Source organism: Manacus vitellinus, unplaced genomic scaffold (assembly GCF_001715985.3).
Source record: "Manacus vitellinus isolate BGI_N305 unplaced genomic scaffold, ASM171598v3 scaffold_7_pilon, whole genome shotgun sequence".
NCBI lineage: Eukaryota > Metazoa > Chordata > Aves > Passeriformes > Pipridae > Manacus > Manacus vitellinus.
Window position 1 is genome coordinate 31,474,079 of NW_021940813.1, and position 17,379 is coordinate 31,491,457.

General features: G+C 40.6%; 1 protein-coding gene across 1 annotated transcript in view; it reads right to left on the bottom strand.

Annotated features, from left to right (window-relative positions):
* Positions 1–6,351, bottom strand: part of P2RY8 (P2Y receptor family member 8) — a 52,133-nt gene extending 45,782 nt beyond the window's left edge. Inside the window, exon 1 of the mRNA XM_018084014.2 lies at positions 6,270–6,351. The gene's annotated coding sequence lies outside the window, so the exon portion shown is untranslated. The remainder of the gene's footprint in view (positions 1–6,269) is intronic.
* Between the last annotated feature and the right edge of the window lie 11,028 nt (positions 6,352–17,379).

Consider the following 17,379-nt stretch of genomic DNA (forward strand, 5'->3'; position numbering starts at 1 on the left):
ATAATGAAAAATTTTGGGGTTTGGTCAGCAGATATCAAGACCGACAGAACACAGCTTGCTGTCCCAGAATGGGAAGTGACCTCTGACATGCTCTCTCTTTCTTCCATTTGTCCTCACAATTGCTTTTACTAGCATGGCCTGCCCTTCTTCCTCTCCTTCCCCCTCCCCCATCTTAGCAATGTTTTTTAGAAAACAAAAGGTTATCTTCAGTCCGTGGTCTTCCATCTCCTTTCTGAACATCCTGAGGAGGACTGTTTACTCATCTTTACCAAGCATTTGACTTCTTTTTGTCCCTTTTCCATTTGACTCATTCTCCCTAAGGTATCCACTGCGTCTGATTTCCCATTCTGGATACAGCTGATCCTTAGGGCTGAGGTGCCAGAGGCAGCAGGAAAATCTAGCGCTTTTGGAGGCAGGAGATAAATAGGGAAACAGAGGTAGAAGGTGAGAAGGGATTCTCAATACATGTCACTTTTGGGGAGCTCTTTGGGCTGTTTGGAGATTTGATGCAAATGAGAGGAAGTGAGCTGGGAAAAAATGGCTGAATCCTTATAGTTTCACCCAGATAGCCCTGAAGTATAACTCAAAAAACTTTAAAAAATATGTGAAAAATCTTAAAGCCCAAGAAGCAATGGCCCACAATACAGCTCTCAAAAGTTCAGTACTGCCCAGTGAACAACTTCAAAGGGAACCAGTCTAATTCACAAATGCTGCAAGGGATCAGCACTCATGCAAGGCATTGGGATAACATGAATATAGCCATTTTGAAGTAGGATCCTAAATACCCAGTTAAGGGGTGACAGAGTTTGCAGATGTTGAAAGTAATACACTTTTACCTATCTCAGGTGGGACACAGTGTCCTGGGACACAGTACCAGGCCCAGGACTCAGTGCAGATGGCTTGGCTTCTGCAAGCCAACTAGCTCTTGGCTTCACATCAGAGGAGATCCTTGGATGAAGATGCCTGAGACTTGAGGATAGGGGGGCAAGTGCCCCCATCTCAGCTACTCAGAGAGCTCCCTCAGGTTGAGCAGGGTCATAGCAAGAGATGCTGCTGAGTCAATTTTGGATTCCTGAGGCTGAGGAAGTAGCACCTGCTGAAAACCATTGTTGCTCATTTACAGGGAATTGCTGCCAAGATAGGGCAGGAAGAACATAATGCCATAGCTTTGATATATGACTGAATTGGTAGGTTTCTGACCCCCAGGCAGAGGATTCTAACTGAAAGTTCATTCTCATATTACTGTTCTAGTGACAGTAAGAAAGCACCTGAAACACCTCTGAAGAAAGGGACTTTTTTGGTCCTGACTCAGACCAGGTGCCATAAGTCTTTTCATATTAATACCATGGCTTTATGCTGATTTTATGCTGAACTTTAAACTCACAAATACAACACAAGGCAAAAAATAGCATTTGTATTTCCTTTTGCTAGGCATTCCTCACTAGTAAGGACCAGGAGGGGTTTTTCAGATGTTTCACAGATTTTGAAAAACGGACTTTGCATCACCTGTATGAGAAGGTAGGAATAAAAGAAATCCCAAACTGTAAATTATTCATTGCTTCCCTGTTCCCTCTTTGTGTTTTAGCAATGGGATCCTTGACCTGCACAACTAGCTCTTGTCTCTAAATTACAGCCTGCATGCTGATTTACTACCAAGTCAGTTTACCAATCTACAGGGGAAAACTTCATGCTATCCTTATCTCTGAGCAGCTTCACTGGCACAGAACAAGTTTCAAGCTGTTTTAAGCAAGAACACATCACAATTTAACAAGCTCAATGTTCAATCAATGTGTTTAAGGCAGAACTTATTTCCTACCATGTACGCAGAAAATGTAGTTTCCAGTGCATATACATACACGAGACCATAGAAAGCCAAATTTATTTGCTTTCATTTTACAGCATGTCTCGGTCACAGTCTCAATCCATAAATGAAACTGCACTTACACTGTCAACAAAGCTCTGTTTTCTCCCTTTATCATACCACAAGAAACAAGATGTTGTTAATTTTTACTTTGTTGTACCCATTTGAGGCTGGGCCCATCTTCCTCTGTGAAATTGCCCAAAGTAAAAGTCATTTAGGGGGGCTAGCCAGACTATACAGACCAGTTCCTAGAATCCATTAAGACTTTTCTATTGAGATGGTTTTGTCAGTGCAGCTGCTACTCCACTTAATCCAAATCACATCCCTACACTTGCCTGTGTATGGTGAGGTAGTAATAAATCAATAAAAAAGAAAAAAGTTTCTCTGATGGGAAATCGAAAAGCCTTACATTATTCACATTAGATCTTTTACCTGTGTGTACTTTGAGCTACATCACTGCCTGGAAAGAGACTTTAACTTCTAAAACAAGTGATATGAAACTCATTTGCATGTTCATGTCAGCAATATTTTTGTCCACTGAAGAATCAAGTAGCACATTGAAACTTTGTATAGAAATACAAATAAGCCCCACTGTTATCAACTAACATTTCATTATTACAGAATCACAGAATATCCTGAGTTGGAAGGGACGCACAAGGATAATCGAGTCCAACCCTTAGCCCTGTACAGGACCATCTCCTAGAGTCACACACTCTGCTTGAGAGCATTGTCTAAATGCTTCTTGAACCTGTCAGGCTTGGTGCTGTGACTACTTCCCTGAGGAACCTGTTCCAGTGCCCAACCATCCTCTGAGGGTGAAGAACCTTTTTCTCACATCCAACCTTCCCTGTGACAACTTCAGGCCATTCCCTTGGGTCCTGTCACTGTTCAACACAGAGAGGAGATCAATGCCTGCCCATGCTCTTGGTCTAACCACTGTCTGGAGACAGAGATATTTTAAAACGGTCTCCCTTTATCCTCTCCTGAGAGCAGGAAGTCCATACCACAATGCAAGAAGTCATTATCTTTGTAGCTGTATGAAGTAAATACAAATAAGGGAGTTGTTCTCAACATTCAAGTCTTTTACCTGCTCCCATCTATGCTGCCTCATTACAGCTTTAGACTACTCTCTCTTCTCTACTATGGAAGTCTTTTTTTTTTACGTTTTGTTCTGAAAAGTTCAGCCACAGCCACAAAAGAACAATGTGCTTCCTAAAAAGGACTTGTGTAGAAATTGACTTTTTTTGTTCTAAGGAAAAAAATGATGGGTGGCAGAGCGAGCCTCATTCCAGAGATGATGAGAAAGAGTTCTGAGGTTTCTGGGAAGTTCAGGCACTGTTAAAATTTGGGTTTTGTCTGAGTCAGAACAAAACCATACACACACAGATATTTTTTTTTCTTAATTTCTCATAAGCCAAAAATTTCAAGAAATTATGAAGTTTCCGCAGATGAAACATATCTTGGTGCTGCTCTTGTTCCAGGAGGTTGATGTTTCTAAAAGTTTCATGTTTATTTGGTCTAGCAAACCCTCAAGACTTTTATTGAGCCACTGAGTATGCTCATTGCCTGCTGTACAGACTAATACCTTGAAGCCTCCACTCCCAGTACAGTCTTCACAGGCCATGGTCACACTGGCCCCTGATAGACCCTAAAGCTTTTTGACACTGCTGGCCCCCTGCTCCAGGACCCCAAGAGCCCCATTTGGAACCCAGAGGCTTTGCTGATAATGCAATATGCTTCCAAGAAAACACTTTAGGGAAAACAACAGCATTTCTCAGTGACACTCACAGGAAAAAATCAGTCCTGCTCTGCTCCTGAGCCGCCATTCTCCCAGACTCCAAGTGCTGCTCCTGGCTCTGCAGCCCGGCTTAGTTCGCATGGCTTTGAAAGAGCCAGGGCAGAAAGAGCCAAGAGTATCACTGGGGTAGCTTTATGTGACCCATTTTCTTGGGAACTGCATCTGTGACCAGGTCCTCACCTGTGGCCCTTGCCTGAGCTACACCACAGTCTGTGCCCAGTCTGTACCTGCTGACTATCGTCTACTGCACCCACTGGATCTGCACCTGCCCCATCACTGCGGCTTTGCCAGATGGTTGCAGGGCTCTGGGCTAGCCATGATCACCAACCCTGTCTCCCTTGCTAGGTGCTGATGCATTGACCCCGGTAAGGGAGGGCATAGTCCCACCAACCTCATGCCTACTCTTGGCTTCTGGCTTGGTCCTGGTGGGGCAGCCCACCCTCACAGCCCCTGTGACATCCTTATGGGACAGTGAAAGCAGAAAGGGCACTCTCTTGCTCACTTCTCAGATACTGACATTTGTGTGTATACCTGGTTTTACAGGTTCCAGTAATTTTCTAAATTAAAGGCAGGGCACAAATCTGAGAAAAGAAAAATTGGAATACAGCTACTCTGTGTATGTGTGAAGATACAAGCACTTGATCCAAAGAGCACAGCTGAATGGAAAAGGAAGTGTTTTGGACACTTCTCATTAGGACTTAACATTTCAGCAGAGGTACAAGTATCAGGCTATGACATGAACTCCCTGGCTATGGCATCATATCAAACAGAAGTGGAGAAGAAAATGTATAAAACTTCAGGCTCTGCTTTAATCCTTTAATGGGAATTTTTTTCAGATGACATCAATTTCCTTACATAAAATGTTATTCTTCTCAAAAAAGCAGTGAAAACCATTGGACTTTTTCAGTGGCTCCCTGGGGTTTATCCTAACCTGTCAAGCAATTGCCCTGTTAGGAAAACAGTGAAGGCAAAACCCAGGCCTTTTCACACTAACTGTTCCACAAGAAAAACAGCTACAAAAACATCACTTCTGTACTAGACTTTCTCTGTGGAAAGAACCTTTTGCCTAGTTATAATTGATTTCTTTGTCTGAAATACTTGAAAAGGTCTGTATATTGTCAACCTAAGTATTCATAAGTTCTTGAATGCAGTGAATATGAATTCAATAATGACTTCACCAGCTTTGCACAAATGTGCAGATGCTTCTTCACAATGTCTAAAGTCACAGATGTCTGTCCAGAACAGTGAAAGCTTTCCACAGAAAAGTCCATTTTCCCCCCACATTAACCAGATGGCCATGATGTGTCAACACCAGTACACATCCCTTCCCTCTACTCCACTGTTTCTACAGCATCCACAACCCACCCACCTTCCCTCTCTCTCACCACCCCAGTTTCACTTCCCCTCTCTGCAGCTTGTTGAATGCATATGCACGTGGATGGACAAGAACAGCCCCTTCTCCCTGCAGCAAACCCACTAAGCACAAGCAAAATAAACAGAACAGCTATCTGACTTTTTGGTTTTGCTGTCACACAGTCCTCGTCCTACTCACTTCTACTGTTGTGAGCACCTTGCTCACTTTTCACACTAGCAGATCTTTGGAAAGAGATGCTGAGGAAAATGTTTCTTTATGAAGCCTAAGTGACTTCAGAAGGCAAAATCTGACTTGGGCTCTTAAATTACAAAAGAGGATCTGAACACTTCAGCCTTTTCCTGAGATGGATATATGTATGTGAAGTACTGTATAAAACACAAGTGGAATTAATTAGAAAACTGAGCAAGAGCTCAGTTAGCTATATAAATTAACTAGATTGGTAGTTTTAACACTGAAATACTATCTTCAGAAAAGGGCTGTTGCCTTAAACAGTGAAATATTTCACACCTTTTTTTAACCATTGTCAAGCCTAAATTCCATACAGACATTTTCAAGAAAATGTGGCTTGTTACAGTACTCAGTTCAGCACAGTTTTACATAATTATAAGATCAATATAGCAATATAAAAGCACATCACTTATAATCCATGGGACTTTGGGCAATTTATAAATTAAATATTTGTCTGGGAGGTTTACTGTTCTGAAATTTGTTTCACTGATAGACCAAAACCCAGATTTAGCCTTGTATACCTCAAAAAACAATGGAAGAAATAGCAGCCACAGTTTCACAAAAAAAAAATAGGGCTGAATGGAGTCTTATTTGTTCATATCCTTTCCCTATGGCAGAATCAGTCAAATTTCTAACATTAAATGTATATCTAACATCTTCTTAGAAAGAATGATACAGAGTATAATTTTTTTAGGCATTTGTTGAAGTGCCAGCTATAAACAAGAAAAAAGAAAAAAATCTTCCAGATATGACTCTTCTTTACTCAGTCTGGAGCCTGAAGACTCCTGTCTTACCCACCCTGAACCCAGAGAATGAGCTCCCTCCTACATAAGCCCTCCAAACATTTTTCTTCTTTAAGGCTAAACAAACTCAGTCTTTTCAAACTACAAAGACTGATCAAATACTACCATGAATCAAATGCTCCTGTCAGTCAAACAGACTGTAGAAAGAGTTACTTCTGCTCCTAAGGACTTTATAAATACTAAATAAATAAATTATTTTCTTACCTGATTTTTTAACACACATTTGGATTTCTTCAGTCTTTTCTCACTGAATGCATTTCTGCAGTAGGATGCCAATACAAACATGTTAAACTGCTGCACCTACTTCCTCTTTTCATTTCTTTTAATCACTGACAAAGCTATTTTAGAATATTTCCTAAAAGGATATATATTTTTCCCCAATTCAAAAACTCTTTTTTGCATGATGAACCCACTACTCATGGAGCGTTGTACAGCTTTTCACTCACCTTACATCACAAATGCTGGAGTTACCAACAGAGGTATTTTTCCAGAATTGACACATGGTTTGCAATGCTGAAATTCCAATGTATACCCACCTTCTCTTTACTGAAGGGGAAGTTGCAAAGAATTTTTTAAAATACTAAGTGCTATCCAAGTAGAAGATGAATATAAGTTTGAGGGAGGCAATATGTTGTCTACATATTAGCAGCCTGATCTGTCACTGTCATTCACCCATAAGAGTAATTTTCCATAGTGGAAAAAATAGGTAACCTGTCTCAAAAGTGCTACTTGAGGTTAGCCACATGATGAGTCCTAAACTGCACCGAGACTCATACTCTTCAGCTGATCAGACAGATGTCCAGTGGAAGATGGCTCCAATATCACACAGGTCTCCAAATTTCTTTGATCATGCACCCTAAGTAAAAAATTTTTGAGCACAATCCCTCAACATACGTATGTTTATTTATAAAAAAGTTATACCAGTGTACTATTGAGCTAATATATTATGTACATTATAAAACTTACAAAAAATAGAAATTAAAGAGGATGAGATAAAATAAACACTATTTTAAAAACTCGTATTTTAATTTTATTTGCTAATGGTACAAAAATGTATTCCTTCTGCACTGCAATGATTTGTCTTACACACTCCTTGAGGTACAAGCACCCTGTTTCAGAGACAACTGACAAAGACATCATATTAGGTAATGCCAAGAATGGCTACAGGATTCTTAGTAGACCTCTGTTGTCCTTGTAAAATCCATTTCTATGCTAAGGCTTCCTCCTAAATTATAGCTTTTTCATTTGTTTTACTCTTGCATTAAGCCAGAGAACTTGTTTGCACTAGCAGTAATGCCCCATGCTAATCAGATCAGGTAAAAATCCTTCCCAACTGGTGCAAATGTCAAGATCTAGCTGGGATGATGAAAGAAATTATTACCTCAGCAATTCATTTGCCCCTAAGCAGATTGATCATTTAACATGGGCTCCTCTAAGGAAACTTCATATATTAAACAGTAGAAGATGCAGCAAAATAGATTGGGGTACTATTATACATAGCAGCTTTCTTAGCACTAGTGAAAATGAAAAAAAATTACACAGGTCCAGCTTGTCTTTGTTCACGCTAATAAGAAATGCAACAACCTGAAAGCATCAGAGGTGAAAATATTCAGAAGTGAGAAGTAAGCTGGGGCTTTCCAAGAAGCAGAAGTCATAAAGCCGGATGATTAAAGTCAGTAGATATTCAGAGTTCTTAATATAGAATCAAAACTTCAGTGCTAGTTTTATGTGTGTTACTCTTGATAACAATTAGAAATACTTGGTAAAAATAGTGTTGGTAATAATTTGCCCTAACTAATACGTTCTGAATTAGTAAAAGAAGTGTTTTGCTTGCAGATACGTCCCTCTCTCTTTCATTGGGCTAGAGTCTACGCTACAGCACTCGTGCCTAGCACTCTTCACCCCTCTGAGGTTTGGTCACTCAGCTGAAGTTACATTCAATTTTTCTGCCATTAGGCTGTTCTCCTGTTAATGATCTTCAAGGTGAAACTTCAGTTTTGAATATTAGTATTTGTCTTCTTGCTGAGCCATTATATATAAGCTAAATTTTATACTATAGTTATCTATGAATTCTTTGTGTATTTCCTATATTCTGTTATTCTTCAGTGGGGCACTGGAACAGGCTCCCCAGGGAAGTGGTCACAGCACGAAGCCTGCCAGACTTCATGAAGCCTTTGGACAATACTCAGGCACATGGTGTGATTCTTGGGGTCTGTGGAGGAGTTGGGCTGTGATGGTCCTTGTGGGTCCCTTCCAACTAAGGATATTCTATGGTTCTATAATTCTTGTTCGATCATAATTCAAATACAGCTCTTTTCACCTGTTGCTGTGAGAGCCTAATTACTCGAGCATACTGCTTGAACTCTTGTGGTTTTTAGATTATAGATGGAAGTCAACAAAGAGAGCAACACACTCTGTGTACAGAAGCCTTCCTAAAAACCAGTGCTCTATACAAGAAATTTTCATTGCTTGGGTGAAACATCAAAGTTTGAATCCAGTTTCCTGCAAAGAGAAAGGGGGAGAAGGAGATGGAGAAAGAATCATGTAAGTTTTGTCTTTCTGCTGTTTCGCAGATCTACTTTAAATTAGTGCTCAACTTAACTGATGTGATTTTTAATCTAGCAGCAATGCAGAACTCAGTCACATACAGAAGCATTGACCTCAATTGCTCAGTATATACACCAGTGCACTTTTTGGGTCAAGAGGTACAAGTGTTGGCTGCAGCAGACAAAAATGTGGCATGTGCCCAAGTTCCCACATAGTTACAGAAGTTGGGCTGTGCATGAGGGCAGCAGAGGTATAAACAAATACTGATTTTTCCTGACTCTGCTTGTGGTAATTAATACCCAGTAGAGAGGCCAAACAGATTGGTGCAGCTGATAACACCTTAACCTGAGTTAATAACTTCTGCCTGACTCTGGCTGGGGGAAGGAGAAGGAATGGGACAAGACTCCCCGTTATCACAGAAAAAATCAATTAGGTCAGCCAGGCTGGAGCTGGCTGACTGGCATTTGTCTTCTGCATGCAAAAGAGCTCATAGGAGGTGCTTCACTGACAGATCACCAGACACAGTTGTCTTTGACCAGCATAGGAGGTCAGCAGAGGATGCCTGGATACAATCTAAAATAAAATACCTCAATAAGAGTTTAAGCCAATGTGAAAACAATTGAAAAACACTGTGTATGCAAACAAAAATCTCCCCAAGTTCTCCTTACAAGTAACATCATGTGGGTTTAGACCTCAGCATCACACAGGCTGTAGAATATCACCCACTGATTTATGCTCTGAGGTCACTAACTACTAGCTGAACAACAGAGATTTGAGAAAGGCATCACAACAAATTTTGCATACTGGGCAATTTGGATGCTAAACCAAATTTCCTTTATCTTTTAAACTCATCAGTTAATAAACTACCACATTTCTGGTGCCCAGAGTCTGGAATAAAAGGTAGATCTTGCTAGAAACCAAATACCTCGGGTTCATAACAACGAATAGTTGCTTCTGTGTTAAGAACATTCTGGTTTGACCATGTTGTAAAAATGTGCCGACAATTTTCATTGTGGGTTTGTTTCCCTCTGGGCTGAGACAGGAGATAAGCTTAGGCTTCCCACCTCACTTGAAGAAGCCTATGAAACATGAAGATCCCGTAATCCTCCTACTGAAAGGATCCTAAGGAAAAAAGATCAACTGTTTGATCCTTGGGAGAGAAAGATTCAGCATTTGTCTCCTGCAGAGAGCTGAGATGAAAACCTCAAATCCATACCTGACTTGGGTCTTGAGTAGTTCAGGCTCCTCCCAACTGGCTGTTTAGAACCCCACTTAGGCTGTTTGACTCCCTCCATGCACTGTGCCCAGGTATGCCCATATGAAGCAACAGCTTCTCACTTAAATTTTAAGTATCACTGTGTGTAACTCCTTTAGCTGGAAAGTCTTTATGGAGAAGTTTTAACAGGGAAGGAAATTCAACTTCAGTCTGCTGGACAAGCAGGTCAACTATCAAATTGCTTTCTTCTGCGTACTGTGTATGTTATTATCAGTTATCATGAACTTAGACTTAGCAGGCCTTGATAGTTTATACTTACAAAGATGCTGCTTTATTTTCAAACTGATGTGCCATCTCCCTAAACTCACTATTTTAGTAAGAACAGGCCAGAATGTCAGTGAAAGACTGCTGAGAGGAGACTCAGGGCAACATCAAACATTTGCCTAAAACTATTATTTCCCTGCAATTTCATGAGCAGAAGAACTTGCTTAAAAAGAGTCATGGTCCCTGAAAAACTGGTTGAGATCACAGGAACGACATCCATCTTTGTGAAGAAAATTGGGGTAGTCCAGCTCTGTAAGGAAGGGTGATAAAACTGTAGATAATCACTGATGTAGAATTTAAATTATTCCAGTCCTCCTAAAAAACCATAATCCACAATATACAATATTGTGACCATTGTGCCATATATATATGTAAAATATTTAAACACATTGTAGAATCACAGAATGGCTTGGATTGGAAGGCACTTCAAAAACCATCTAGTTCCAACCTGCTGCCATGGGCAGGGACACCTTCCACTAGACCAGGTTGCTCAAAGCCCCATCCAACCTGGCCTTGAACATTCCCAGGGATGGGGCATCCATAACTTCTTTGGAAAATCTGCTCTCATGCCTTACTACCCTTATAGTGAAGAATTTCTTCCTTATATCTAATCTAAATGTATTCTCTTTCACTTTAAAGCTATTCCCCCTTGTCCTATCACTACATGTTCTTGTAAAAAGTCCCTCTCCAGCTTTCTTGTAGGCACCCTTTAGGTACCGGAAGGTGCTGTAAGGTCTCCCCAGAGCCTTCTCTTCTCCAGGTAGAACAGCCCCAACTCTTTCAGCCTGCCTTCATAGGAAAGGTGCTCCAGCCCTCTGATCATCCTCATGGTGTACCTTTGGACCCATTCCAATAGGTTCATGTCTTTCCTGTGCTGAGAGCTCCAGAACTGGATGCAGCACTCTGGGTGGGGTGCCATGAGAGCCGAGTAGCAGAGCAGAATCCCCTCCCCTTGTCTCCTGTCCACGCTGCTTTTGATGCAGCCAAGGATACAACTGGCTTTCTGGGCTGCAAGTGCACATTGCCAGGTCAGGTTCAGATGTTCATACACCTACGCCATCAAGTCTGTCTCCTCAGGACTACTCTCAGTCAATTCTCTGCACAGGCTGTATTTGTGCTTGGAATTGCCCTGACCCAGGTGCAAGGCCAGAAGGAAAGAAACATTAAAAAATTCCATCCCTTAGCTCAATAAGCAAAGGCTTTCTAAAAAAGGTAACAAGTGCTCTGGAATACCAGCAAGCTTGTGAAGCCAGAAAAATATCACTGAAACCTAGTAGAGATATCCATTTTTCATACCACCTATTTTACCAGCAAAGGGTAAAGTGGGCAGTTGAAGCTAAAGACAAAAAGGTTTTTGGCTTTGCAGCTTTTCCCAGACAAATTTATTTCCCACACAGTCTCTCAAACAAAACAATCTGGCTGTTATGAAGCCTTCCCCTTTATATAGGTCAAAGGATCTTGCAGTCATGACATTTTCCCTTTCTAAATCATACCCTGTGACTCACAATTAAGTCCCCTTGCACTAACCTAAATAACTTTTCCCTTTCTTTGGTGCAAAGTTTGCTTCATATGGTTATTTCATACCAAATTATAAGTAAGACAACAACTAAGCTATAGTACAAGTAGCTGAAAATACACTGTTAAGTTAGAATTATTATTTTTATAAATAAAATTGCTTGACAAGAATCATTGCATTCTATCCCCACTTGCAGAAAACTGTCACTTTATCCTTAAAACAGGACTGTCATTATATTAAAGATAATTCCTGACCAAAGACATGAAATATATGGCAACCTTCCTTCTCCTTTTGTTTCCTCTTCCTATCATGACAATAATACTGCTGCAAATAGAATAGGGAAGTGCAGGTTAAAGAGAAAACTAATGAAAAAAAATTTATTTCATTGCACTGTTAGGAAGAATAGCTCACCTGCAGTGATGTTGTGGGTCTGGCAGCCAGAATACTGAAAACTCCCAGAATTTATGTGAGTGTCTAGACATTGACAGAATAAGTAAATCCTACATAGATGATGTGTCAAAATTTTTTGTGGTGCAGCTCAAGACATAGTGAAAGATATAGAAGTATATATATATATATATATATATATTGTGGTCCAGAAACAAACCTTGATTCAGCTTTGTCAGTGATTTGGGTGATCTGATGATTATTTCAACTGTCTTAGTCTGCATCTCAGTATAAACCCACTACCTGTAATAGAAATTACTAGAAGACATTTTTTAAGATGTAAAGCTTAAAATGGATGAGCCCTGGCAGCACATTCTGAGACATATTGGCAGTACCTGTGTGCATGAAAAGAGCAGAGTTATGAGCAAATCAAATGTGACCAGGCTTGGTCATCCTTCCTTTGTTTAGCTTATCAGATTTCACAATTGGACCTTGGGAAATGAGGAAGAAGTATTGCCTGGGGCAAAAAGCAAATATAGCAAAAACTCAGCACAGCATTCTACCATAGATTCCCCTGACATCTCCCATGAGTGTGTTGGGAAGCAAGGCTGTGCTACAGACATTGCTGCTGAAACATGGAATTGATGCCATAGCCACTTATGCCAGATCTGTCAAAATATCTCTGGTCTTTCTGGATTAAGTGAAACATAAGTGGGGAGAGAAGGTTGAACCTACAGATGTGATCTTGGTCCTTAAAAGATCTTGTCTTTTTCAGAAATGTATAGTTGGCAATAATGCAGTTTCACCTCTTTTAAAAAGAGTCTTTGGGGTGTCAACAGTTGCACTCGTATTCAATCTTGTGGAATTTGTCAAGAGAAATATACTACTGAGGAAGGTTAGTGGTATTAACCCATTGCTCTTTTCTGCATCAGAAAAGCCATCAGCTTTTGCTTTTCACTCCATAAATTACTAAGAAAACTTTTGGATTTAAAAAGTGTACATTGAAACATGAGATGCTTTTATGATTGGTATCAACCTGTAATGTGTAATACCATGGGGGAAATACTTAATTTTCTAGTGTTAATTTGAATCATATTCAAATATTTCCCCCTAAATGGGTAAGGGAAAAACAAGTAGAAAAAACTCCAGATCTTTTAGACTTTGATTTATTTTAAGTGATAACTATTGAAATCTGTCACTAAGTGAAAGCATCTCATGGTTGCCTGTATAAAAAGTGCAATTATCAATAATGCATCTGATAGCATGGTACTAAAGCTATTTAAAACACATATCTTGCTAATGAGCATAGTACAATGTGTTTTTGCAATTAAATCTATTTTTGTTTGTTTGTTTTCTAGGCTACACCACATTATGGTTTGACCAGACAGTTCATAAACCAGTACCACAACAGATGCTAATTCTGCCTCAGTGAAAGCAAAATGCAGAAATTTTGCCATTTCTGTTCAGTGTAAGATAGATGGCAGTGAGCCCTTTCACAGGGATAAATTATTAGAAATTTATCTGCTCTGCATTGTGTGCTCCTACTCTGTGCAAACAAGAGTAATTCTCTGCCAAAAGGCTAAGTTAGAGAGAGTGAAACTGTCTCTGTATGTTGTCATAATCTATTGCTTTAAACAGAATACAATAATTAGGCCTAATGAGAACCAGCCACAGGAAGTAATGATTAATTCTAGTTAATTGAAATTGCCCCATATCAGCATAGGTACTACTTCCAAGGTTATATATTCTTTCCAAGGCAGAAAATATGTCACACCCACACACTTCACTGACAGACAGAACTCAGATCAAAAAAAAACAACAATAAACCTCCAAACAAAAAAGAGTAGAACTAATGAAAGGAAATGAAATTATTTGTGGAGCCATTTCTTACTATGGGAAATAAACCAATACATTTTAGGTTCATTCCTCTGTTCCTACCCACTTCAGGGATTAATTTTGCTTTGTGGGAAGAGGCTATTTAGAGTCTGAAACAAACATTGCAATGTCTCTTCAACAGTTACACAATCTCTTCATCTGAGAGATTCTTCTGTGCTGCTGCTTCCATTTCCAAATACCATTCATAAACTGTTCAACTGTGAAGTGAATCATTCAGTTTTCCCTCGGTGTGGGAGAGAATAAAGAGATATCCCCTGTTCAATGACAACAGAAAACAAAAATCACATCCAAAGAAACCACAGGGTGCCACATACACTGTTTCTAAGAAGATATGTACCAGGAGTATTTCTGGACATTATATAGTAGGAAAGATTTGGATAGGCGTGGGAGACAAATCATTCCCCAACAGACACAGATAACTTTTAAACTAAAAGTAGGTTTTTAATATTCTTTGGTGCGTTTTGGAGAGGAAAGAAGATGAAAGGAAGGAAAATGGAACTATACTGTGTTGTTGTTTTATTTTATGTAAATACATAACATCTCGTGTGCATTACCGCAAATGACCATTAAGGTTGAGAAAGTAGTGCATTTCAGGAAGAGCAGAAGAAGTACACAGATAGGACCATGCATAGTTGGGAGAATTATATCCTCTTCCAAGAAAGGAAGAATGGTCAGTATTATGACATGAATACAAAACCTAGTATCTGCTGTTTATAGCCTATTTTAATTGTGTTTATGAGTAGATCTGTTACATAAATGTAAATAACAAGTGCTCCCTCTAGTGAGATTTTCTGGGATTTGGTGTTTTAACTACTGAAGATACAGATGAGAAAGTTTATAGGTAGAAGTGAGATCTTCTATAAGACTATCTGTTTGAAGTCAGAAAAAAGGCACAAGCTTTTAGACATACTGGAAGGTTTTTTTAGGTCATTAGCACAATGTATTTGACAGAACTGGGGAGAGTCAATGTCTTACAGTAAAAAAACAGATTTGCATACACAGTTGCACTTGGATGCTGATGTTTACTTTGCTGGTTTATCCTTCTTCCCTGTAGGTGTGATATCCTTTTTTTACTGATGTTGACTTCAGACTCTGAAAGCCAAAGGGACACATTTCATTTACTTATTTAGGTATCTCACTACAGTGAAAAAATAACACATCTGCCGAAGGCAAAAGACTGCATTTCAGCAGATACACTGTTTACACTTGCTGCACTGCAGTACTGATGCTTGACTACATCTTTTAAAGTTATGTACATTATCACTACTTCTTCTTATCTTACAATATTATTAAATGTAATGCTTGTAACAGTTCTTTCCAGCACATTGGAAAAAATAATCTATGATAGCTCTCAAGGTTGTGGCTGATGTCATGTCACAGGTAACCTCAGTTCTGGTATTTTGTAACTTTTCAGAGCATTGTCCTAGTCTTTGAGTTTAAAATACAGAATATTGATTTCTGGCAGAGTCTCAGAGGGTAGGGCTATCATGCACGGGATTCAAAATTGTTGCCATATGCAGTGTCTCGTTGTGCTGCTACTGAAATTCTCCAGAACCTACTCAGGTCAGCTTTGTGCGCTCCCAAGTGGAAGTTTGTAGCAGAAGGCGACATACTACACAGGGGCTCTCAGACCACAAACCACACACTGTTTCTAACAGTTGCATGGTAGCTGTAGTTCCTGATTCCGTGTTTATACTACTACTTAACCATAAAAGAAAGTAGGACCAGCAGTTACCAGCATCTGCAACGTGAAATAGCACTTCTGCGCAACAGCTGTGGTCTCACTGCAGCTGCTGGATTGATGGTGACCTCCTGCACTGAAGTCAATGACTCTTTAAAGTCATTATTTCCACCCAGCCTGCTGCTGAAGGTCACTGCCATCATAGTTTCTCAAGGGGTGGGAGTTTATCCCAGGTGGAGCCTGGTGCCTGTTTTAAAATGCTGGAGCAGGGGCAGGAAGGTGCTGTAGTGGTTGAGCCACTGGATGAGGCTAGGAGCCTGACAGCAGTAGTAGGAACAGCCCAAGGGGTAGGGATAAGCAGCAGGAAATTGAAAGAAGTAGGTGGGGGCATGCAACTACAGCCACAGTGTTGAAACTTGGGTTCTCTGAGAACATGGGCACACACATCTGGAGGTAATGAAGTCAGTACGTATGTGGCAACTTCTGCATCTTTCACTTGCTGTAAGCCCAAGTATGAGGAACCTGATGATGATAAAGCTGCAGTGACAAGGTCCGATGAGTTAACTGCAAAATAGTATAAGATCATTTAAGAACTGTACTTGAGGATCAAAATATTGCTTTGCTATTCTCATAGAAACTCCTTTTCAGACCTTAACTCTGCACCAAATCTATAGGAAAAAATGTAATCTTCGATGCCAAACAAGTGGTTGTGTAGAAGTCTCAAGATTCAGCTTCCTGCTGTAGGAGTCTAAGGAGATGCTCTAGGGAACTGGAGATGGCAGCTGAGGTGCAGCAGTAGGTTCAACCCAGGATTTGAGAAGACTCACACCCTCCTAATGTGGCAGCTGAAAGCCCACTAGGACCCAGACACCATGCCCCTAAGATGATCTAGGAGGCTCAATTCAGTTGTCTAACTCACATGCTCCCTGCCACTGGGGATGCTGCATGTTATCTAGCACAACTTCCATCTGATAGAATAGTCAAATCTCCTTGTTGGTCACATGGCATATTTTCCAGACCCTTGTATGGATATCTTGGATATCTGACAGTACCTCAAACAGCACTAGTCACTCCTGCTATTGAACTACATTATGTACTGTCGATTTTTGTTTCTCTTTCACAAATACAGAGTCTGGGTTTGTTTTCAAACACAGCAAAAGTATTGGAAAGACGTGGTAAGCAGCAAGGCAGAGCCCATCTCCCTCAGTTGCCAGTGAGCCCAGCCACCCCTGCTCTGCCTTCAAGATGAGGTGGCCTTGGGCAGGGTGGCTGTGCCCTCGGTGTCCCAGGCTGACAGAGGGAAAGCATGTCCTGTGGAGTGCAGCTGAGGGGCTGCTTAGCCTGGAGAGGAGGAGGCTCAGGGGAGACCTCATCACTCACTACAACCACCTGAAAGGAGGTTGTAGCCAGGTGGGGGTTGGTCTCTTCCCCCAAGCAAGCAGGACAAGAGGACACATTTGCAAGCTGTGCCAAGGGAGGTTTAGGCTGGACATTAGGAAGAATTTCTTCACAAAACCAGCAATTAGATATGGGAATGGACTGTCCAGAAAGTCACCATCCTTAGAACTGTTTAAGGAAAGACTGGACGTGGCACTAGTGCCAGGGTCTAGTTGACATGGTGGTGTTCAGTCATGGGTTGGACGCAGTGGTTTCCAACCTAATTCCAACCTGTGAATCAGTGAAAAAGGGAAACTGCCGTACTAGGAAACACAGCTGTCCACACACGCTGGGTGCGTGCCGCTAACCA